Source organism: Arvicanthis niloticus, chromosome 10 (assembly GCF_011762505.2).
Source record: "Arvicanthis niloticus isolate mArvNil1 chromosome 10, mArvNil1.pat.X, whole genome shotgun sequence".
NCBI lineage: Eukaryota > Metazoa > Chordata > Mammalia > Rodentia > Muridae > Arvicanthis > Arvicanthis niloticus.
The window spans coordinates 26217377-26243276 of record NC_047667.1 but is presented as its reverse complement, the minus strand read 5'-3'; the positions used below and the strand labels follow the sequence as shown (position 1 = coordinate 26243276).

The 25900-nt window shown below is 42.0% G+C and overlaps 1 pseudogene; it reads left to right on the top strand.

Moving 5' to 3' along the window:
- The first annotated feature begins 24675 nt into the window (after window positions 1-24675).
- Window positions 24676-25274, top strand: LOC117716521 (high mobility group protein B3 pseudogene; annotated as a pseudogene).
- Window positions 25275-25900: the final 626 nt, after the last annotated feature.

Here is a 25900-nt window from a genome sequence, read left to right as displayed (position 1 = left end):
AGACCTACATAAAGATGAATGTGGAGAGCAGACTCCAAAACCATTGTCACCTGACTGCCTCGAATGTGCCGTGCCACACACACACACCCGCACAGACACAAAATTGTAAATTAAAATTTTTATTAAGAAGAATGTGAATTCCATACATTTCAGCCTCCTCTGTTATCCTTCTCTACAGTGTCCTTCACTGTCGTCCAAAGGTACCTTGTGCATCTTTGGAAATGAACTCCATGGAGGGGTTGATAGTTTCCAAAGTGTCTGTCATGAATGAAGCAGTGAGAAGATGGGAAATGAGTGACAAGAGACAGGGGGAAAGCTGGCCAAACCTGAGAGAGTCTTAAAGAGACATTCACAGAGTGGGCAATGGGATAACAGTGAGAAGAAGCTTGGTAAGGTCAAGGTGGCCCACAGTGGGTTGCTGGGATGCCTGATGCTGAGATCTGGTGAATGGGAGGAAGCGTGCTGTGATGGTTTGAATATGCTTGGCCCAGGGAGTGGCACTATTAGGAGGTGTGGCCTTGTTGGAGTGGGTGTGGCCTTGTTGAAGTAGGTGTGTCACTTTGGGCGTAGGCTTAAGACTCTCATTCTAGCTGCCTGGAAGCCAGTCTTCTAACAGCCTTCAGATGAAGATGTAGAACTGTCAGCTCCTCCTACATCATGCCTGCCTGGATGCTGCTATGCCCTCCTTGATGATAATGGACTGAACCTCTGAACTTGTAAAGCCAGCCCTAATTAAATGTTGTCCTTATAAGAGTTGCCTTGGTCATGGTATCTCTTCACAGTAATAAAAACCTAAGACACCTGCCTTATATTAGACACGTGAATTGGTGCATCAGGGTAGGAATGCAGAAGAACACTCAGACTCAAAGTCCTGTGGACAGAGAATTTAATGAGCATCTTTTAAGAGTCAGAGAGCTGACAAAAAAAAAAAAGAGAGATGAACAACCAACATTGGTGGGTGCAATGGTTTTTTAAAAAAAAATTTTTTTGCTATGTGTGGTAATTAATGTACAGTTGTAATTTCAGCACTCAGGGGGTGAAGGCAGAAGAATACAGAGTTTGAGCCTTCTCTAAACTACATGGAATGACTCTGTCTCAACCTTCCACTCTAAAATAATAAACTGGAGAGAGAGAGAGAGAGAGAGAGAGAGAGAGAGAGAGAATTCTAATTTACCTCAAGCAGTCGCAGAGTAGTCACTCACCAGTTTGTGTGGTGAACTCTATGAAGGTAAGATATACCCACACGTGTCGACAAAGAATAGCTGGACAAGAAAGCAAAACCTTGAAGGTAGGTTAACCCGTTTTTACAAATGCTTCAGTAGTATGGTGGAGTCTTCTCACACCCCATGAAAACTTTGCCATCACAGCAGACACTTCTTTTTAACCAGATAGCTCAATGCAGGGTCTCCTGTTACCATGTCTGGGAAGCACCAGCTAGTCCCTGAAGAGCTTAAGGATCTAAAGACCAGAGCATTAGAGGCAAACCTCACAGCAGTGTAAGAGAGCAGCACCAGGCAGCCTCGCCTCGTGTGGCATTGCTATTTCTAAGAGCTTTGCCCAGAACTTCATATATGATGCCTTATTCACCTGCCCAGCACATGTTTGTATTATCTGTATGTCTCAGATAAGGAGAGAGCCTCCCAGAGACTGTGTCTTAAGCATCTCACCCACATCCATGTAACTTGTAAGCAACGGAACCGGGGTTCTAACCCCAGCTTGCTGGCTCCAGAGTGTGTGATCTTACCCACTATGCTTTTGAAATGGGGCATAACCTTCTTTAATACCAACACCTTTCTAGAAGTTGAAGAATAATGAAGATAATTTTTCTTAGTCACATGTTATTTTTTTTTAATCAAAGTTAACATTTAACTGGTTTCCTCCAGTGAGAAATACTCATTGGTAAGCTTTAATGAAAAGAGATTATTGCTATCTTTCTTTTCTCTATAATAAAGCTTAAATACTTCTTAAAATGTATGTAAGGGGAGTCAACCCATCCCACAAATAAGATGAGTTTAATTAGATAACTTTTCTAACCATGTATTTCGGTCAACCTCTAGCTATGTATTTATTACCAAAACTATAGGAGACAGTATAAAAGAGACACAAGTTAGCTCAGAGAGCGATGTTAGATTCTGCTTCACTCCAGTTGACCAAGGTTTTATCAGGTATTCACTATACTTTATGACCATTGTATTTAATGATCCCCAAGGCTGTTCTAATGCATAGCTTATAGGACATTTAAGTCACAGAAGGGTCAGCATTGAGGCAAACTTCCCATGGAGGCAAATGACACTAAGAAAAGAAGTAAAGTCACTTCCACACCTGTCAGGCTAACACCAATTAAGACTGGTGTTCGTGAGCTCAGTATGTGTGGGTTTCTACGGTTCGTCATGCATCCGGAAAGCGTGATTCGCTTGACCTGGTAGGTTCTTAGAACCCCAGTTTTTGCATACAGGATTTCACAACCAAATGGACAGTAAATGGTGGAGGCAGATATTACAACAGGAGTGTGGCCAGAAAAAGCAAAGGACTCAGCTTCTAAATAACGCTGTGTGGCAGCACATGTGGGGGCGGGCTTTGACACTGACTGTTCTGGAACCTCCCTGATGATTCAGCAGCTGGAAACCTGGGCTGAGCCTCCATTTCCTAATCTATAAAGTGAAACTGCTGCAGCTTTGCAGCACTTCCTAGAGAAATGAATTGTATGATGTAAGCAAAGCCTCAGATGCCTGGGATATCCTCTGGGGTGGTGTGAGGCTGGGGGGTGACCTACTACTGTTCATTGGAACCCAATGAGTAGATGCTCACTGTAGCCCTACATCATAACCAGTTATTCTACAAACGTTATTTACTTAGCTTTCTAGTAACTCCATAAAATCAGTTTTATTGCTCTCATTTTAGAGAAAACAGATTCAGAGGATCTATGCGAGCAACCCAGAGTGTGGATGGGCAGCAGCCTGATCCACACACTAAGACTCCGGACTAAAGTTCACAATTTTGGCATTGCTGAGGGAATACTGGCCTCACCATCACTGATGGGAAGCAAGGCAGAGCTGTGATGTCACTGAGTTTAATAACCTGACTGTCCATGAGAATGACTCAGTATAAACAAGATGATTTCCTCACCACCCACGACACTGCAGGCTCTACAAGAAGGTCTACAAGTGAACACATTTGGTTTTAGGAGCAATGTCTCCCTCCAGGGCAAAGAGCAGACAGAGAGTGGTAGTGTCTCCCTGAAAGCAGAGGACAGAGGTTCTTACTGCTCTATATAAACTATCTGGCCCACTGTTCGCTGCTGCATGAGAACTAGGGCCCAGTATGAGCCAGCCCAGAGAAAACAACAGGTACTTGTGACTGCATTGGAGTGAATACCAAACTATGCTGTGAGTCTCCCAGTCCATGCACCATGAGTGCTGGGTTATAGGCAGAGCCCAGACAACCAGAGTCCTGAAAGGACAGCGGGCTAATCTGTTAGCTTGCAAGGATGGCAATATCCCCCTCTCCCACCACACACACTGGAAACGTGCATTCATGGGAAGCAGAGCCTTGGTGATGTCTAAGATGCTGCCCACTCACCCACAGGTAGAAAGTTATGGGGCAAAGAGATCTATGCAAAGGGAAGCCAAGGCTGCCATGGAGAGAGACCCCAAGGGGACCGTTTGGGCCATAGCAGGCACCAAGTCAAAAAGCAAGTGCTCAATTAGTGTTTGCCAAGTCAGTGGAAGAAAATAAGTATATGCTATTTCCTCAGAGCTACTGATGACCAAAAGAAAACAGGCTATTCTCATCTCACTCACTGTATGATTATATCAACTCTGCTTTGACAGCCCTCCTCACACTTCTGAAAGTCAAGTCTAAATGACTGTTTTTGATCTCTGTCTTTAAATTAATGTGAAATTATTATATTTCTGAAAACTCGGACACCCCTAAGAAGCAACTTTGTCTTTCTTTTTCAACAATTTATTTTTGTATTTACTTTATACCCCCATCGAAGCCCCCACCTGCTCCCAGTCCCATCCTTACAAATCCCAGCCCTCCCTTCCCCTCTCCCCTTCTCCTGAGAGAAAGGGACCCCCTCCCTTGGGTATCACTCCACCCTGGGACTCTGGTCCTAGCAGGACAACACAAAGAATTAATTTTTAATATCACATGCTTCCTACAGAGCTAGGCTCCCTCTCTGTGCCATGAGCTGGTTTCACTCACATCACTGTGAACCCTGGGCCTCCACAAAAAAGCATCAGGAAGCCCCTGTACCGACCACCTCAGTCCTCACAGGTCTTTTTGACCAGGTCATATATATTAGTCTGCTTTCTGTTGCCAATAACATGATACAGGGTTCTGAAGATCCAAGATCTGACGGCCTTGTCTAGTGATGGCTTACTCACTGGCAGAGGCTCAACATGATTCAGAACATTACAAGAGATGGGGAAAATACATATGTATGCATGTCACATATGGCTTCTGATTCTCTTCTGATCAGGCCACTGAGATTCAGTCTCATGTTACCAATCGAGTCACTTTCCCAAAGACTCAACTCTAAACACCATAGACAGATTAAGTTCCTACCGCGTTAGCGCCTCACAACGGGCATCGTCGAGTTTCAACATTTGAGCTTTGGGAGGCCAAAGTCCTCTCCCAGCTCTCGTCCTGTCTGCCACAGAAATACAGGATATAGGAGACAGCTGTGGATCGTGAAGCATAGAAACCATATGACAAACATTCCCTGAGCAACAAAGATGTGCCTCACTCAGAAAAGTATTGGCAAGCTAACTGATCAGTGCTCACAGATAACTCACAAACTTCAGGATATGCGGACTCAAGCTTGCTTACTATATCATGAAGTGGAAATTTCTGGCTATGCCATGCATGTGATGCAGATTCATGTGATGTTTTGCTAAAACAGACTCATTGATGTTTTGCTGAAGCAAGACCCCCTGAGAGGACACATGATGTTTGGAGAGAGTATAAGTATGACCCAAGAGACAGTGACAGGGCACTGCCATTGCTAGCCATGCAAAGCATTTCATTGGTCTTGCATCTTCACTCATCTTCACTTCGTCGAGAGAGGTACAGCAGAGAACTTCTCCCTGAATTTCTGCTGGTTCTGGTTGTTCCTACTGTCTCATGCTGATATGGCGGAGGCCTGGTTGTTTCTGCTGGACTGTGCCACCGCTGCTGATTCATGATTGATGAACTGGACTGTTGGTATCCTGACACTGCTAAATTGGACTGCTGGTATCAGAGAACTACATCTAAACAGGTCTACATTCTCTTGGCCTATGTACCATCTTTTCTCTCCTACCTTTGGACGGTGGGCTAGAAGGAGGTGGAAGCAGTTGAGAACCCTTATTAAAATAGGTTTTGAAAAATCTAAGCCTACAACATCATCGTGGGAAAGGCTGGGAGACAACGAGAGAGACAAAGGCAATAAAGAAGAAGGATCTCAGCAATTAGTGTGGACAGCCTAGTGCTTAGCCGGAGCTTGACCTGTCTCCTCTCAAAGCTGTACGTTTAGGCTGGTCTATCTCAAAATGCTTTAAAACTGACAGGCACAGCTCAACAAAATTTCCTCACTAAGTTTTGTGGACTTTTCTCCAACTGCCTCCAACAGTCTACCACATCAGCAAGCAGATTCCAGGCTGGGCTACAGGCAGACCCACTGCCCAGGACATACACTTCCATGTATGTTCACTGTAGATAAATGGTTGCTTCTCTCTGAACCTAGTCCACAAACTGAAAAAATAAATACATTTTAAATAAATTTATAAGAAAGAAAGAAAGAAAGAAAGAAAGAAAGAAAGAAAGAAAGAAACTGAATTTAAAATAATTTAGCAGCCAGACATTTGTAAGTTTAGTAGTTACCTATTTTCTATTTTTATCTACTTTAGATACAAGTCCACATGCCAGGATACTGCCAAGACTTTCTTTAACATATTTCTCTTTCAAATTGGGTAAAACACAGTTTTCATCATGTGTAGAAGTCATGAAATTTTGCAAAAACCTAAGCCCAAGAAAGCTGAAGATTCTGTTCACAGTTCTCTTCCTGTGTTTAGTTCCTACCCTGGCTTTCCTCTGTGACAGAGATCTGAGAGTTTTAAGATGAAATAAACTCTTTCTTTCCCAAATTGCTTTTGGTCACAGTATTGTATCACAGTAATAGACATAGTGTCAGAAATATTGTAAATTAGAATTTCTCTTATCATTTTAACAGAATACTTAAGACAAGGTTACTAATAATTAAGTAATTCGTTAAAGTATTTCATACAACTGAAAATATGTCGTTGGAGGTATACTTTCCATCAAAGGCTCGAGTGCTAACAGATCAGTCACAGCCTGTGTTGCTATAGGAAGGTGTGTGGGACCTTGTGGAAGGAAGTTAGATCATTGCAGATGTTCCCTTGAAGGGAATTTAAGATTCCTGACCCTATCATCTTTCTTGTTCCTTCCCAACTGCTCTAAAGTAAGACGATCTAGTCCCCCTTCACCAGTGGTTCTCAACCTGTGGGTTAAAAACCCTTTGGTGGTTGAACAACACATTCACAGGGGTCACCTAAGACTGTTAGAAAATGCAGACATTTACCTTATGATTCATAACAGTAGCAAGATTATAGTTATGAGGAAGCAACAAGCATAATTTTATGGCTAGGGTCACCACACCATGTGGAATTGTATTAAAGGTCGCATCATTAAAAAGGCTTAGAACCACTGCTCTGCACACTGTGCCGCCACAGGACCAACTGAGCATGTGCTGAAGTTTCTGAAGCTGAGCTGGAAGAAACCTCCCTTTAACTTATTTCAGGTACTGTCACAGCGATGGAAAGCTAGCACACAAACCTAGCCTTAGTCATTGTTACATCACTTGCTATTTCTACTATGACAGAATTTAGGCTTCATCTGAGAAGACCCGGTATGCTGGCTAGTTTTACGTGAACTTTACACAAACTGGAGTCATTTGAGAACCCTCAGTTGAAAAAAAAAAAAAAAATGTCCTGACCAGATTGGCTCATAGGCAAGCCTGTAGGGCATTTTCTTGATTAACAATTGTGGGACAGCCCAGTCCATTGAAGGTGCTGCCACACTTGGGCAGGTAATCCTGGATGCTATAAGAAAGCAGGCTGCGGTGGTAGTGCATGCCAGCATTTGGGAAGCAGAAGCAGGCAGACCTAAAGGAAACTTGTCTCAAAAGACATAAATAAATAAAATTTAAAAAGAAAGAAAAGGAAAAAAGAAAGGAAGATAAAGAAAAGGAAAGAGAAGAGATGAGGAGAGGAGAGGACAGGAGAGGACAGGAGAGGACAGGAGAGGATAGGAGAGGAGAGAGACTGAGCCTGGTAGTGGTAGTGCATGCCTTAATCCCAGCATCTGTGAGCTAGAGGCAGAAGCAGGCAGATCTTAAGAAACCCTGTCCCCCACCCTCACCCCCCAAAAAAAAAAGAAGAAGAAGAAGAAGAAGAAGAAGAAGAAGAAGAAGAAGAAGAAGAAGAAGAAGAAGAAGAAGAAGAAAAGAAAAGAGAAAAAGAAAGAAAATAGGCCTAGCAAAACATGAGAAGCAAGCCAGGACGGGACATTCCTCTGTGCCTTCCTGCTTTGGTTCCTGCCTTGAATTCCTGCTCTGACTTCCCTTCATGATAGACAGAGGAGAGCTAAACTAACCGCTCTCCTCCCCATGTTGCTGTTGGTCATGCTCTTTTATCACAGCAATAGAAACCCTAACACATAGAAACCCTAACACACAGAGCTAATCATTAACTTGTTTTCTCTTTGTGCAACAAAAACTTTAGGCCAATTTTTAAAGAGTACACTAAATTCTCTATTTTCCATATTACCAATTACTTAAAGTGCTTAGAGAAACTCACACTGGTCTGTTTAGCAGTACTGAGTTTTGAACACTCACTTGTTAGCTGAAAATCTGGATAACGACACTTGAGGGCGAGTAACTTTATAAGGAAAAGAGGTTTCTTTTGGCTCATAGTTCTGAAGGCCCAAGGTCACAGCTACGCAACTGGTGAAGACCTTTTTTCTAAGAGTCCCAAGGTGGTACGAGGCATCTGCTGGGAAGAGCCAGGAAACAAGGGTGTGTCTGCCTCCTCCTCTCACTCCCTTTCCTAGCGAAGTTTCCAGATTCAATCATAAGGACTGATAACCTTATCTAATCCTGATAAGGTCCGAAAGGCAGATCCCTAGACACTATAATCATATTAAGATGGTATAGTTTTAATTCCTTACAATAAGGATTAAATTTCAACACAGCAACTTTGGGAGATACACTTAGACCATAGAATTTTGCTCCTGAACTACAAGTTGCATGTCCTGTCAATAAAAAATAAATAAATAAATAAATAAATAAATAAACAAAAATGCAGATATTTCATTCCAAAGCCTCAAACTCTTAACTTGTTCCAACATTAATTCAAACACTCGGTGCTCCCTGACACTCAAGGGGAACTCTCTGAACTATGAGCCTCCATAAAATCAGAAAACAAGTTACATCTTCCAAGATACAATGGCAAGATTTGGGCAGCCCCACCTGGATGCCTCGGCCGGTTCCTGACCACGTGGTTACTCTCTTGGGCTGCGTGGCGCTATCTACTGCTCCATCTAGCAGGTGTGTGGCAACATGCTGACAGCTATAGCTTTCTGTGGTCCCTCCCCTCTGCAACCCTACTTCCACAGCTCCATGACAAATCACTCAGCTCAGAAACTCTCTGTGGCCAAAGCCTGCCCTGTCTGTTGGGCTTATGTTTGAAGTCTGGGTAGACGCCACTGCAGCACCAGAACTCAGGAGAGCCAAGTGACTGTGGTCAGCTCTCCCATGGATACCTGGGACACTTACCAGCACAAGCTGCACCTGGACCTCCACAAACTCAGCTGCAGCCATGGCCAGCTTCTCTTGCCTCAGGAGTATGTGTGTTAGGGTTAAGGTCCCTGGGAGACTCTATCCTGGGATTTCTCTGGGGGATGCAATGGGGTGGACAGACTCACAGATTTCTGAGATGCTCTGGAAGATTTTTCCAAGTGAGCAGCCTGGCAGCATCCCTGCTAATCTTTGGTCAAGCAGTGGCAACTGCTTTTTCTGATGGCCTCCCAGATGTGATCTTCTCCTTCTATGATCTCTCACTGGCCCTCTACTGCCTAGGCTTCACATTTCCAAATCTCTCCACTCTGCTTCCTTTAGCCTCTGCCTCTCTTGGAAAGCTGGAGAAATGTGACTAATAATGTCTAATATACAATCTAAGTGCTTTGTGGAATTGAAATATCCCCCACCAAACAAACAATCCCATCCTTTATTTGGGCCTTCCACAAAATCTTAGTGCTCACAACACAAACAAGGCCCTTCATAACAAGGACAGCCTTTTCTTCCATGCCTCTGGATCTTTTTCCATAGAAAAATCAGTGAGGACTTATGGCAGTTGACACCAAAATGGCTGAAGTGTCAATGAGAAAAGACCACACCTCAGTATAGGAAGGCAGAGAGGCTGAGGTCTCCCAATCCCTCTGACAGCAAGGTCCCTGCTTACCCATAGACCTTGCTTGTAGCCATGTCTTCAAGATCCCATTCCCGGCATCCCCACACAGAGTTCCCAACACAGGATCCCTTTGTGGGTAAGTTCAAACCACAGCACAGAGTGTTCGAGAAGGAGATGAGAAAAGAAAGGCGGTAAGAAACAGCTATGTCCTCTTAGTTCCAGCCAAGAGCTCCTGCAAAGGGGAGGGTGCCCAAAGGTGAAAGAATGAGGAAACATATGCACTAGAAAAAAAAAAAGTACTTGATGAGAAATTTCTCCTTGCTCTTTGTTTCTCACATCTACCTTTAACCTGAAGCTGGGACTCATTAGAAAGTGAAACAATAATGTTCACAGGTCTCCACCAGTCAAAGATAGTTTTTATATCTAGGTAGGGTATTGGGTTACACTTCTGATTGAGCATTACCAAACTTATAAAGCCTTTGATTAACATTTTAAAAAAATTGTATAAAAGCAAAAAGGAAAGGGGGGACATGGGACAGGGGTTTTCTAGGGAGGGGAAATGGGGAAAGTGGATGGCATCTTAAATGTAAATAAAATAAATAAAAAATAAAATAAAATAAAAATAAATAAATAAATAAAAAAAAAAGAAAGTGAAACAATAAAGGGGAAGCTTCTGTTTTTAAGTTAGATAAATACATACAAACACAGCTAGTTTTGTAGTGGTAATAAATATTTATGAACTTCATTGTTCCCTTCAAATAGTCCCCATTTTTCACAGTGGTCATTTCTACTGTGTTAGTAAATAACTTGCTTTATTTGCAGAGTGTGGAAGCCCATTTCCCCAGGGTCTCTGAAGCTGGCTTGTTTTCCTTCCTTACCATAGTCTATGAGCCCCTCGCACCTCCTCACCTTCCTGCACTCACACAAGTAAATCGAGTCCTCCGGCCCACTCCCTCCTTATCCCACAGTCACCATTTGCAGCCCTGTGAATTTTAGATATTCTCCTTAACTTCCCAAAGTTTTGCTTATCTCTCCTGTACAATAGAAGAGGAAAATTCGTCTGTAAGTATTTGGAGTTCTTCGTTTTCTCCCATAACTCTAAGCGTGTTGTGAAGGAAACATTGCCAAAGTCCTGAGCATCCTGTTCAATATGCCATCTTAGAATCATTCGGGTGCACACTGAGTCACTATCATGTTAAGAGGTAAAAAGGGGAGAATTAATCTCCTGCTGCATACACGGCAGGGAAGTAAGGAGAGCAGTCTCCGGGTGTCCCTCTGTTTCATCCACACAAATCCTGGAACCAAATGCTATTTTTACAAAGGCTTAATAATATTCTCTGTTTCCTCTTTGGTCACCTCTGAACCCCTTCTCCTCTGTCATCCGTGATTGCGACATCATGCACAAGTCTTCCCAATGACTCCTGTGGCAAAACGAACTCCTCTTTTATTATATTTTCTTTACTGAAATACCTTGTTTGTGGATTATCCTGATAAATTTTACCATTAAAGAAACATCTCAAATGTAAGGCTATCTAAACATAAAACTGATTTGAACCAGATGGGAAAACTCTCTTTTCTCTCCCATCCCGATTTTTATTTTACCTTATAGGTGGTTACCAGTATAAGCCAATCCCACCCAGGAAGAGTTAGGCGTCTAGATGCCTAGTAGAACACCCTTCATATCTGGAGGGGAACAAACCAGAAGCTCAGTCCACATTTAATTTCCCCTATGCTCTGTGAATGTTTTTTAGTTCCTGTGCTTGTTGAAGAAACTGAGAAAGGGCTCACTCAAGCTAAGACACTACCACATTTAATCTACCACAGCATAAAAGGTGCCATGTATGTGGTACTTCTGGACATCCCAGTTGAAGACCTTTAATCTGAAAACCCAAAATCTGAGGTTCAGAGTTTGGTGTGTTTCCATTTCTGATTTCTTTTATTGGGAATGCTCAACCAAAAACTCTCTATTGATATTCCAGCCTCTGAGGTTAAAAACACTTCTAAGCCAATCATGGTGGCTTATACCTATAACCTCAGCACTTAGGAGGTATGGTGGTTTGAATGAGAATGGCCCCCATAGGCTCATGTATTTGAATTCTTAGTCATCAGAGAGTGTCATTAATTGAGAAGGATTAGGAGGTGTGGCCTTGTTGAAATAGGTGTGGCTTTTTTGGAGGAAGTATGTCACTTGGGGTGAGCGTTGAGGTTTCAAAAGCTCAAAATAGTCCCAATTACTTTTTCTTCCTGCTGCCTGTGGATCCAGATATAGAATTCTTACCTCTATCTCCAGCACCGTGTCTACCTGTGAGCTGCCATGCTCTGTGCCATGATGACAATGGACTAAGCCTCTGAACTGTAAGCTGGTCCCAATGCTTTCCTTTATAAGAGTTGCCATAGTCATGGTGTCTCTTCACAGCAATAGAACACTGACTAAGACGGGAAACCAAGGATGAGGAGAAATATGGACTCAAGGCCATCTTAGACTACACAATGAGTTCCAGACTAGTTGGGAAAAGAGTAAGACCCTGTCTCAAAACAACAGAAGTCTCAGTATTCAGACAGGACAACTGATCTTTGTAAGTTTTAGACCAGCCTGGTCTATATAATGAGTTCCAAGCTAGTATGAACTGGTAAGATCCTATCTCAACAACAGATGGAGGACAAAAGGGTGGGGGAGGAAGGAAGAAAATATTTAGTCAAAGAGATACATCAACTGGTCAACTGTACTTCTTAATTGTAATAGTATAATGCAATCTGATTTAATGCAACATAAAGCATATATTCAGAAAAGAAACATAGCATTTCACTGGCTGTCATTTAGTTTTGACGTGGAGTCCTGTGTAGCACAAACTGGCCTCTTAAACACATCTCTGGCACTAGAGATAAAAGGGAATCAACTTGAGAAAGCAAGAGATACTACCTAGAATTTCATTTGCATTAAACATTCTCCTTTTAAAATACAAACCTTAGGAAAAAATAACTTGGTTGGCTCTGTTTTTGCCATCTCTAGCTTGGTATAGAAAGTTCTGAAACTGACAAGTGTTTTGCTCGGGGACTGAGAAGCTCATGAGAGGAGGAAGGATCATTTGGAACAGGATTCAATCATGGTGAAAGCTGGCCAACCTGAGGGGTGTGATACATGAGGCATCTGAGAGCAGCCAAGGGCAGCAGAAGGGGCAGGAGGAAAGGAAGCAGGCATCAAGCCAGGAGAGATTCATGGCATCAAGCTGATGGGATTTTATATCTTTACTGGCCAGGGCCCACAGAACATCAGTCCTCAAGATACCCCTGGCTCAGGTGTATGTTGGATGCTGATTCCTGCTTCAAGGACAACTGCAGGAAAAGTCTGAAGCTGTAGACTTGTGTTCTCAGAAGGAGAAGTCAGCTGACCATGTTTTGTTACTGATGCTGTTTTGATTTTGGTTTTCATTTGCCTCCTCTCTATACCTCTGTGGGTCAAATAGTTAAGGCCTGATCTGTCACTCTTACTGTGTGTGATAAGAACAAGAGAGTACATTTGTCTGTGAACTACGTTTACTGTCAAAATCTGGGCACCAATAGATATTTAAAATAATAACAGAAAACTTATTCTCCTCTCACTTGTGAAACAGCTATGGCCAGCTGTGTGTAGAGAGGTTTGTTATGAATCGCTTTGCTCAGTTTGAGTTGTTTGTGTGTTTTTATTTTGTTTTGTTTCATTTGGGATTTTGTTGTTGTTGTTGTTGTTTTGCTTTGGGAAGATTTCTGTTGCTGTCATTTTGTTTTAGCGTGGGGTCTTGAGGATTCTTGCACAGCCCAGGTTGGCCTTAAGCATATACATGTTATTAAGAAATAAGAATCTTATACCTATAAACTTCAATTTCTTAGAAAAGATAAAGTCCTCTGCATAATCAATAAAATGCAAACATGATTTTAGCAGGAATCTTGTACCCTTTCTGAAAAGACTGGGATCATGTGGCAGTGGAAGAGAGTAAATGACCAGAGCAAGCCAATTCCTAAAAAGATACATATTATCATGAGCTGATTGCCTCATGAAATCTCTATAGCAACATAGAAAAAAAACTGCTACCATGTGCCCATTTTATAGAATGGAAATCTGATGAATGATGACTGTCTGATCCATGACCATAGCAGTGGGAAGGCAGAAATAGACAATGCTCAATGAATATGTGAGGCTGAGTTAATAAAATGTTATTTTCAAATAGAGGTAGGAGGCTAACTGGATTTGGCTCTAGTGTACGACCTGTTAACTGTTCCTAGGAGATTCCATCTCTGTACACACAATTTCATAGTGAAAACCTAAAAAGATGCTGTTGCTTCTGTGTACTCATGACAATTTGGTGCCCACTGACTTCCTTTTTTGTTTGTTAGGTAGTCCAAGATAACGAGACATTGAAAATATATAGCTCTCTTTATAAACACTTAGATTTCGGCAGACATACCTGCAAAGGTATCTCATAATTCATAAATAGAAGCTCAGACCCCTGTGGCTCTGGAATAAGCAAGAACCCACCCAACCCCCACCCCACACCAACCATGCCCAGATAGGGCAGCCACTTTGGTTGTGAGGGTCTTTGTTTCCAACAGTCCAGCAGCGATGGAACACACTGTGATAATTCCAGACAGATGTGGAGATCACATCTAAGTTGAAACAATTCCTGGGGAACTTAAACTAAGATCAGAAGTCTTTCCAGCAGGCACGTGGCAAGGGGAAGATTGGAAAATGTGTTCTGTCTTGTGTGGTTTCAGCTTCCCACTGAACTCTCCACCTGGGACACTTACAGCTGTCGGGGAAGGGGAGATGGTTTACAAGTGGTGTTGACCTGGTTGTCAAGGGAAGTACAGTAGATGTGGTCCCAGTCTCCATCCTTTAACTTGACAGAGCAAAAGCATTTCATAGAAACATTAGGAACCTGACCCTAATGCAATTCCTGCAATGTGGTGCTTAAGATCGCTATTCTTCAATAGCTCTTCTTTGAAGATGGGTACATTGGTTTTGTGTGGGGACAACTCTGTGCATCTAAATGTTAGAGAAAACCGGGTTTAAGGATGTAGTGATATTACTAGAAAAGACAGTCCTGACGATGTGGGACAATCTACTTCCCAAGTGGCCAGTTCCTAATTCATAGCACCAACCCTGAAGTGTTACTGGTTTGTAGTTATTTCCTCTATCCCTCGCCTGTTCCATCCTTCCTCCTTCACTCTCTCCATCCCTTCCTCCCTCTTTCGCTCCTTCCTTTCTTCTCTTTTTCCCTCCGTCCCTCCCCCTTTCTCTTATCCACTACCTAGTTACCTTGTTTCTATAGCTACTAATAGCAGAGCTACCCTCGAAACTGTAATGGAGTTTGCCTCTTCTATTCTTGTTTTAAAGAAAATAGAAAATTGTGTCCTTTAAAACTTAGTGAATCTCTGCTTTTTAATTGCTCTGCCTCTGATGGAAAACCCACTTTGCTGAACCTGATTTCAGCTTGTTTGAAGCAGGATTGCCATCACATACACATTTAGATTATGGGTCAGGTAAAGTTTTCTTTATTGAACCGAATCCTGGAAAATAAACAGCCGTCTTCATCACCAGAAGAACAGAGTGGATAATAAACCCTATGTGTATCTGTACAAGTGTTTTCAGAGCCTCTGAATTAAAGGAAAATAGGTAATTCGCCTTGCCAATTTCAAATTCCAATTAAATGTTCTTAGAAAGAAAAGTGCCACTGGATATATTACAAATGAAAATGAAAAATGCCTCCCCTACTTTTTTGTCTAGAAGGAATAAAAAAGTCTATGGTCAGCATTTTTCCCTATGGATCAATCTCGGGTGTGTGGGGGATTGCCTACTCCTAAGGCTGGGGAAGATGCTGTAAGCGACATGCACAAAAAGACAGAGCAGAGATGCTCACAACAGTCAGGGGAAGAGAACACTTTAACATCATGCCAAGGTCCATTGACCCTGTATTCATTTCAGATAATTAATTTACAACACATTAAACCTTCATGTGGAGAGGCCTGCTCTGCATCAACTGTGTAAAAATAAAAAGTGTTATTGATTTAGGATTTCAGTTGTATCATGTGCTGACAGAATAAAACAAATAATGGTGTTGTTGTGTCTCAAAAATGGAGCAGGTCATTGCCGAAGGGCAAAAGAAGTGGACACATACGCTCTGGAACATACTTAGCGGAAGTGGCGCTGTCTGAGAGGTGTTTGCAGGGTGAGCCAGAAAACATAATTAGAACCCACCCAAGTGTCTGATAAATATTGATAAAGATGCACTCTGGAAATCAAATTTGGGGATGTGATAATGGTCTTCTTTACAGTAAAGGTCTAAAATAGCACCTCACCCTCTGCCAAATCCAACCATTAATATTTATTAAATAAAATATGAGTGTGCCATTATTTTTAGGCAGCTGACATGAATCGAAGTTTTCCCCTGCATGAAGTGTAGGAATTACAAGGGTGAAGACGCACAGACTTGAAGTCATGATGTTTTGTAGATACTGAGAGAACCAGTTATCGATTTTAAAAATCAACACGCTCATCAACTAATAGAACTTTCATATTGAGCAAAAGAATAGACAGTGAGTAAAAATGTCTGGGCTCAAGTACTCAGTACCTAAAGAGAAGTCACGTATCTTCTCTGAAGGCCCAGCTGTTCTATTTCCAGAGAAGAAAAAGAACACTCTCCTGACTTATGGGGCTAATAAAAGAAGCAAGTGAGATAAAATGTGAACACAGAAACATTACTCAGTCTGATTCATATATGACACTGAAGCTGAACTATCTGAAAATTAAACTCATAAATGAATGCAAAGCCATAATTTCCCCAGGTGATACATTCTAAACATGTGGTTTGATCTTGAGTGTGTAGGTGTTTTGCCTGCATGTGCGTTTGTATACTGTGTGTGTGCCTGCTGTCCACAGTGGCCAGCTAGGGTGTTTGATTCCCTGGGACTGGAGCTATAGACAATTGTGAGTTGCTGTGTGGGTGCTAGGAACTGAATTCAGGTCCCCTGGAGAAACAACCAGTACTCTTAACCCCAGAGCCATCTCTCCAGGCCTTAGACATGCCTGTAATCCCAATATGTGGGAGGTAAAGGCTTGAAATTCAAGGTTGTCTTCAGCCACATATAGAGTTCAAGGCCAACCTTGAATGCAGAAGACATTGTCTCATAAAGAAAAAAGGAGGGAAAAGGTCCAAGCAATAGAACATCTGAACAACATATTCAGTGTAGTAAAGAAGAGAAAGGGGGTGGGTGGAGAATGCCTAAGATTCTGTGTCCACAAGAGAATACTCTTAGAAGTGAAGGCTAATAAAAATGCTATTTACGATATTAAGTTAGCCAATAATTAAATAGATATTAGTCATTGTCCAAGAAAAATATTCAAATTAGCTAATAAACATACGGCCAAATGTTCACCATTGTTAGTCATTAGAGAAATGCTAATTAAAACCACAATAAAATATCACTTCACAGCTACCAGCGTGGCAGTTACCAAAGGAAAGACATGGAGGATGAGGAACTTGTACAGTGAAGAAGAGGATGGAAAGCAGGGTGATAACGAAGAGGAAAAGGAGGAGAGATGAGAAGAGAAAGAAAAGAAGATTTGAAGAGACTAAATGAACAAAAGGTTCTACAAAAAATGGAGAGAAACAGGAACAGTTGTAAACTGCATAAATGTGAAGTGACATGGTGGTATCGAAGACGGTTAACAGAATTCCCGTATACACAGGATTTCATCTCTGTCATATTTACCCAAGTGTTAATGGTCGAGTTCTTTGTACATGAGTATCAATAGCTATAATTTTCACAAAGGCCAAAAAGTGGGCATGACATGAGCATTGATAGTGTGTACACAGATGAAAATACAGCGGTGCATTTAACTATAAAAAGAAAGAGAATTTTTTATCAGTGTTCCAAAAGGGAACACAAAACATTCTACATAGTGAAATAAGCCAGGCCCAAAAGGGTATACACGGAATAACTCTGTTTACATGAGAAAACTATAATACATTAGTTCATACAGACAGAAATAGTGGTATATGCAGATACGTGACAGCTGAAGAACATGGATATCAACAGATCCATACCATAAAAAGGAAGCCTAGTGTTTCTTGTTCTCTACCTGCTGCCTTCAGATCCAAATGAAGCAGAAAAGAGTACATGGTGAAAACAGTTGAAAAAACAGAGAACACCAGATAGAAAATATCAGGATAGATGTTGAAGGCTTCCCTTCTCAACTTTAGATTGCTTTTTAAAAAAAAAAAAAAAAAAAAAAAAGATCACTTTTAATAAGCTAACCTAAAAGTACTTTGTATTACTTCATGTGGTAGTTTGAATTAAATGGCTCCATACACTCATAGCAACTGGCACTATTGGGAGGTGGGGCCCTGTTGGAGTAGGTGTGGCCCTGTTGGAGTGGGTGTGGCCTTGTTGGGGTAGGTGTGGCCTTGTTGGAAAAAGTGTGTCACTAGGGGTGGGCTTTTGAGGTCTCAGAAGCTCAAGCCAGGCCTAGTGTGTCTCATTGTCTTCTTGCTGCCTGCAGATCCAGATGTAGAACTCTTAGCTACTTATTCTCCATCACCGTGACTATCTGCATACTACCATGTACACTCGCCATGATGATAATGGGCTAAGCCTCTGAACCTGTAAGCCAGCCCCAGTTAACGTTTCCTTTACAAGAGTTGCCATGGTTATAATGTCTGTTGACAGCAATAAAACTCTAAGACACTCTACCTGCCTGTGGGCATGCTTGCTTGCTTGCTTGCTTTTGCCCTTTCTCAGTAAAGACTTTTCTTGGAGACCTACTGGTTGGCTCTGCATGTTCCATAGAAAATAAAGCACCCCTCCCTGATCTTCCCCTCTTGGTCTAGCAAGCCACATTGTGACTCAACAACAACCTAGTTGATTCTTCATTCCATTGGTTTTACTCTGATGTCTCAAGTTATTCATATACAAGATAATAATATCTCCATTTCTTCATTCTTAAGATGTATTTCCTAACTACTTTTACTTTTTCTCTTGTTTACTTAAAATGCAATTGTTTGTTGATTTGTTTGTTTGTTTGCTCGTGTGTGATGATGGGGAGTTGCATGTGGCAGTCAGAAGACAATTCTATGGAGCCAGCCCTCTCCTACCACTTTTATGTGGGTTGCAGGAATCATACTTGGGTCCTCATGCTTGCACAAGTGACTTTACACACTGAGTCATCTCCTAGGCCCATATTTCTTCTTTCTCTGTTGCACTCCTCTCTCCTCTCAACTAGGTTGCCAACTCACCAAAAGCATTCTTAATAAGGTTACCCAGGTCCAGAGCCTGAAATAGAAAGTAGCATGTGCACACAAATTCTTACAACCTGCCCCCAGTGACTAACATCTCCCAGCGGGGCTTCACATTGTGAAATTCCATAACCTCCCCTATCAGTGCTACTGGGACCAGCATTTAAAGCACATGAGCCTGTGGGGAATATTTCTCATTCAAATACATAGGCTGGTCATGAATATAAAAGTTTGGGAAGGAAAGAAGGAAAAACTCTAATGGTCATAAAAATTTAGAGAAAAGAGCATCGTGGGCCAATGAGATGACTCAGCAGGTAAAGAAAGGTACCAGCTGCCACCTGGGAACACACATAGTAGAAATAGAAGAAGAAAACTGAGTCCCACAGGTTGTCACATGACCTTAATGCGTACAGCATGGTACATGCTCACACACACACACACACACACACATTAAATAAATATTTTTAATTAAAATGTAAAAGTAGTGTGCATTAATTCATTTTGAGTTAGTTATGGTAAATTATATTCTTCAGATGAGAAAAAGTTATAAAAGAATAATTAGATAATATATAGATAGTAATAAATGGTGGGGTATTATACAGAGAGGAAGGAGGCAGAGGGAGACACTGATTCCTCCAAGATACTATTTATTTTAAACATTTGTCAATACATCACCACAATTTGAGGGGGGAAATACAACTTATTAGGGTGGGGGCAAGTCTCAGAGAAGAGCACCAGGACCATTATGGGCTTCGTAGCTGGAAAATACTCTTACTATACAAAGTGCAAGTATGGGATGAAGAGACAGCTCAGCAGTTCAGAGCACTTGCTCTTGCAAAGGGCCTGAGTTCAGTTCCCAGCACCCACAAGATAGCTCAAAACAGTCTGAAACTCTGATCCCAGGGAATCTGATACCCTGTTATGATCTCCACAGGCACATGTGCACAGATGATGCAGGAGCATACCTGCAGGCAAACATTCATATGCATAAATTAATAATAAATAATTATTTATTGTGAATTTGTCAGCCCCAGTGCAGTGAATCTTGACAAAACACACTAGCATCGTCCAGGTGATATATCACCTCTCTGTTATCAAGTCAAACAGGTTCATGGTTTTCAGCCATGACCTTTGATCAGCAATTGGAGTTGCTGGGTTGCTGGGAAGTGGCTAACCACTTCCTCCTTTTTTCAAAGTGCCTCTGTAGACTGAATAAGAAATGACCACTTGGTTTTTAACTGGTGGTTCTAGTTTGAGAGGCTGTCAAAATTTTACAAGATACTGCCTAACTGGGGGAAGTAGGTTCCAGGGGTCACGTTTTTGTAAGCTACCCCTGTTTTCCAATACCTTACTCTTTCTTTTTGCTTCTTGTATCTGCCATTAAGTGAATCTTTTCCTCCCCCATATGGTCCGGCAGCCAGGACATTCTCTTTTACCATGAACCTGAAATCAACAGAACTAAGGACTGTAGACTCAAACCTCTGAAACCATGAGCCAACATAAACTCTTCCTCATTTAATGTGTCGCCCTGGGTACTTGGCCATAACTTTAAGTGCCTAATATAGTTCCCTATCAGAGCTGTTTACATTGTATCCATCTTGCCAGAGCTATTAACACTGTATCCATCTGTAAGCCCCCTGTGATGGTTTGAGTGAGAAAATCCACCATCCCCACACTCACCCCAAGGCTCACACATTTGCGTGCTTCCTCCCTAATTAATGAACCCTTCAGGGAGGATTAAAAGGTGTAGCCTTCCTTGTTGGAATCTGTGTGTCCTTTTTAAAAGTGTGTCACTTGGGGGGGGGATGAGCTTTGAGGTTCCAAAAGCCCACTCCAGACCCAGTGTCTCCCTCTCCCTCAGCCTGCTGCACTGCATGTACATCAGGATGCAATGCTCTCAGCTATGTCTCCGGCACCATGCTGGTCTACTTCCCACCATGGTGATAATAGCCTAACCATCTGAAACTGTAAGCAAGCCTCAAATTAAATGCTTTCTCTCAAAAGTCATCTTGGCTGTGGCATCTCTTCAGAGTTGGTACTGGACACTTGGGAATTGCTGTAATAGGCCTGACCCTGTTATTTTATTTTATTTTATTTTATTTTATTTTATTTTATTTTATTTTATTTTTGGAGAAATGTGGAAGATTTTGGGACTTTGGACTAGAAAAACAGTTGAACACCTTCAGCGGTGCTGTCTATCCTAGCAGAAGCATACAAGACAGTAGTGCTAAGTGTGATATCTACTATGGAGGTCCAGCTCAAGAGGTTTCAGAAGAGAAGTATCAACTGGCCTAGAGACATCCCTTATGATATTTTGGCAAAGAATGTGGCTGTCCTTGTCCTAAAGATATGCATTGGGGCTAAACTGAAGCGATGTTTTTACTAATAGGTCGTTTGCAGAGGATGTTCAAGACAGCCTGGTAGTGACTGTGTCATGTGTTTTTTTTAGTGATCACTTTTGTGAATATCCACAATAAGAAGGAGAAATCAGGGCAAAGAGAGATACAAAATGTACAGTTTGAGGAGAATACCAGAGATACCAGAGAATGTAGTGTTGGGCCAAGTCTTATGCTAAAAATTTATTAAAAAAAAAAAAAAAAGTTTAAAGAAAAACCTAATGCTAAGTGGAATGAAAAGACTCCACCAAGATAACCATGCAGATGTGACTCAAGGAGGGGCCAGGTTTCACCACTACTGCAAGCAGCAGTCGTTGACAGCTTCCCAAGTGGTTCTAGATTTATAGTCAAGAAAAGGAAAGGAAAGGGGCTGTGTAATCTCTCCATGGTTAAGGAAATCTGCCAAGGCCAGGTGTGTGGTAGGTGAATGAAGCTGTGAACCTTAGGCCTAGATTACACTGGAGACCCCAAAATTCTGGAGATGCCAGAGCCGTGGAATATCTGCCAAAGAAAGCTTTTAACAGGAAGTGGAACCAGCCCAAGAGAGGGAAGTGTGTTGCAGTCAGCAAAGTTGGAAGAGAAGAGCCATCTAATAAAACCTTTAATACCAGACATGGAATCTGAGGGCTAAAGTTATATTTTGTTTTAATTACTGGACTTAAGAGATTCATAAAACAAAACTACCTCTAGCCTGAAAGACACACTTGTCCAAGGACAGAAAAACCTAGAAGCCTCACTTACCAAGGACAGATAACTTCCTGGAATGCTTGGGGATATTCATGTAAGATAACAAACCATATGTTTTCATTTTTATAAACAAGATTGGATGCCCCAATTGCACAGGATGTGCTTGATCACACATAGGCAAGAAGTAAGTCAGGATGTATGCTTGGCCCTGATTGGATGAAGGCAGGAAGGGTTTTGTCTTTATAAACAACAGACTAATGCAATTTGTGGTCATTCTCTGGAAATCCCTGGGGAAGGGACTTGGCCAGTGTCCATCATCCTGGCCAGTATTTAGTAAAACTTACTTCAAATTTGGCTCAAAAACTGTGGTAGTGGTCCTAGTCTCACCTGGTGGGATTAACAGAAGTTGCAGAATTTGGATTTTGCATGTCTTGCTTTGGTCCCGTGTTTCATCACTATGCCCTCCCTCCCCCCGCCTTACTCACTGTTGGAATAGTAATAGCTTTGGGGGTTTGATTTCACAGAAGGTTAAAGTTAAGAGATTGTTTTAGACTTTAAGCTTTTAAACAGTATTGAGTTGGAAAAACTATATGGGCTTTTGAGGTTGGACTGATACATTTTGCACTATGATATGGCTACAGGCCTATGAAAGCCAGGGAGTAAACTATGTTGGTTTGAATAAAAACAAGTTCATAGATTTGCATACTTGGTCCCTAGTTGGTGAACTGCTTAGAAAGAATTAAAAGGTATGGGTTTGTTGCAGGAAGTGTGTCTTTGTTGGAAGACATGTCATTGGTGGTAGGTTTTTGCGTTTCAAAAGCCCATGCCAGGTCCTATCAACCTTTCTCTCCCTCCCTCCCCCCCCCATGCGCATTCCCTCTCCCTTCCCCTTCTATCACCCCTCTCATGCTGCCTATGGATCAGGATGTAAAGCTCTCAGCTACTGCTCCAGTGCTATGCATGCTTCCCACTATAACTAAGTCTTTGAAGCTCCAAATAAAATGCTTTCTCTTACAACTTGTCTTGATTATGGTGTCTCTTCACAGCAACAGAACGGTAACTAAGACACTATACACATATCTACATTGTATTCCTCTGTCTTTCTTCCTCCATTAATCTAACTCTTGGGGTTCCTCCAGACTCCATCTTCTTGTTCTGCATTCTCTTCTAGGATTTTACATCTACTCCCACGCTCTCATCTGCAGTAGATCCATCAACAGCTTCTAAGCATGTGATTCTAGGGTCGATGCATTTTCTGAGGCACATCCTCATATGCTGCGTGGCTTTCCAAAGCCTATGTTTGAAGGGTACTTACCCTACAGTCTGATCCTGATGTCAGTATCCAAAAAACCTTTTCTTCCCCTGGTATTCTGTAGCCTAGAAAACAGCATAATTCACCCAGTTTGTGCCAGAAAGATGGAAACTCCTTGGCCTTTTCTCACCTCCTTCCCTATCCATCCCCACCAGCAAATCCAGCTGTTTCTATACTGTAAATATCTCTTGAGTGTCTCTATTTCTACATCTGTACTGTAATCTCCTCCCTCAGGCAGGACTTCCCCTGTCAAGCTAATCTCACCTCCTTTTAATGGTGTGCAGGCCCCAAAGGGAGACTGACACCACTTCAGTCCTTTGATGAAGTAGCTCATTGTGCACCTGTGGTGGTCTGAATAAAAACAAACCCCATAGGCTCACAGGAAGTGGCACTATTAGGAAGTGTGTCCTTGTTGGAATAGGTATTCCCTTGTTGGAGAAAGTGTGTCAGTGAGGACGGGGCTGTGAGCTTTCAAAAGCCAGGCCCACTGTCACTCTTTCTTCCTGCTGTCTGCCAATCCAGATGTAGGACTCTTAGCTTCTCATCCAGCACCGAGGCTGCCTATACTACCGTCCTTGTCATTATGATAATGAACTAACCCTCTGAACCTGTAAGTCAGCCCAATTAAATGTTTTCATTTATAAGAGTTGCTGTGGTCATGGTATCTCTTCACAGTGATAGACTTAGACCCTGACTAAGGCAGCACCTGCCATCTACAGGATCATCTTATCCTTTGACATTTCCTCTGATATGTTGTCACCAGTTTGGTGCTGAGGCTGTCACCGTATACTCTCTTCTCCAAGTCTCATCAACCTTTTGTTCATAGTTCCTCTGTTCTATCAAACTAACATTTGTTACTTGACTTCCACACCTATGGACCCAACCATGGATTGAAAAACATTAAGCAGAATTGACTTCGCTGAAAAGCAAAAAATTTCAGTCATTGCTGCCAATATAGTACAGACAGTATCACAACAATTTAAGTAATATTGGGCATGATAAGTAATGTTGAGATGAACTGAATATAATATACAGGAAATATTCATAGGTTATATGCAAAGAGTACATAGCTCTACATAAGGGAGCTGAATACTCCTAAGTATGATTGGATGGGGCTCTCAGAACCATTGTTTCCCTTTGTCCTGACTCATGTAATGGGATACTAGAACAGAATATCTCTCTTTACCTCACTTTTATTATTGGTCTTCTTCCTCCTGCCAACAGGATGCAAAGAAAACAAGATAACTACAGTTTTCCTAACAAAATAGCTAGTGGGTCTTTATAGAACAGATGAGATGAGGTGGATGCTCTCATGTGATGTAATGAGGAGGGTAGCGTGATGTTATCTCTTTGAGAATCACATCACAGCAGGCACCACTCATCGACACTGTAGTAGTTTTGCTTTTAGAAACACTTTTTAAATTTCAAAGCATGGGCAAAGGTTCATGAATAATTATACTACTCCAAACATCAATTTAAAAATCTAAAACTAGGGAGCACTGAGTCACACATTGTGCCCTGCGCTGCCCAGACTAGCAAACAATACAATCAGGATGGCTAAAGGTGACCCCAAGAAACCAAAGGGCAAGATGTCTGCTTATGCCTTCTTCATGCAGACATGCAGGGAAGAACATAAGAAGAAAAACCCAGAGGTTCCAGTCAATTTTGCAGAGTTTTCCAAGAAGTGCTCTGAGAGGTGGAAGACAATGTCTAGCAAAGAGAAATCAAAGTTTGATGAAATGGCAAAGGTGGATAAAGTATGCTATGATCGGGAGATGAAAGATTATGGACCAGCTAAAGGAGGCAAGAAGAAGAAGGACCCAGATGCCCCCAAAAGACCTCTGTCTGGATTTTTCTTATTCTGCTCCAAATTCTGCCCCAAGATCAAATCCACAAACCCTGGCATCTCCATTGGAGATGTGGCAAAAAAGCTGGGTGACATGTGGAATAACTTAAGTGACAGTGAAAATCAGCCTTACCTTACCAAGGCAGCAAAGCTGAAGAAGTATGAGAAGGGTGTTGCTGACTGTAAGTCCAAAGGGAAGTTTGATGGCGCCAAGGGTCCTGCTAAAGTTGCCTGGAAAAAAGGGTGGAAGAAGAAGAGGAGAAAGAAGAGGAGGAGGAAGATGAAGATGAATAAAACCTCTGTCTCCTTAGAGTAGGAGAGCACTGTGATGGACACATCTCTTAAATTTGAGTCGTGTCTCTTGCCCTTGTCAGATTTAATTACAAAATTTGATCAGGATCATACTGTAGTTTCTCAAAGAGTCAGTGGTTTACATGAAGTGGCCGTGGATATCCGGAGCGCCCTGAAACTGTATCAAAGTTGTACATTGCTCCAAACATTTTTAAAACGGAAAGGCACTCTCGAGTCCTCCTCACTTGGTGCACTTTGCTGTTGGTGTGACAAGGCATTTGAAGATGTTTCTGGCATTTTGTTCTCAAAAGTGTTAACTATATGGTTACTGGCTAGAAATCCTGAGTTTTCAACTGCACATATCTATAGTTTGTAAAGAGAACAAAACAACCCAGGCAGATTCTTGATGCTCCTTGCTTGGCATGGAGGCTGTGAAGGGAAGATGCCTTTTGGAGGGGACCGTAGCTCAGGGCATGCGCTGAGGCTGGACCTGTTGATACTGCGGTGGGCATCCAGTTAGCTTCAGGTTGTCTTGTTTTTGTACATAGTAGCATAGCATTCTGCTGACATTCTTAGTTCTGGAAAGGCAGGGAGCGGTCAGCTGAGAAGTGTTTGGAGTTTTTTCTTTA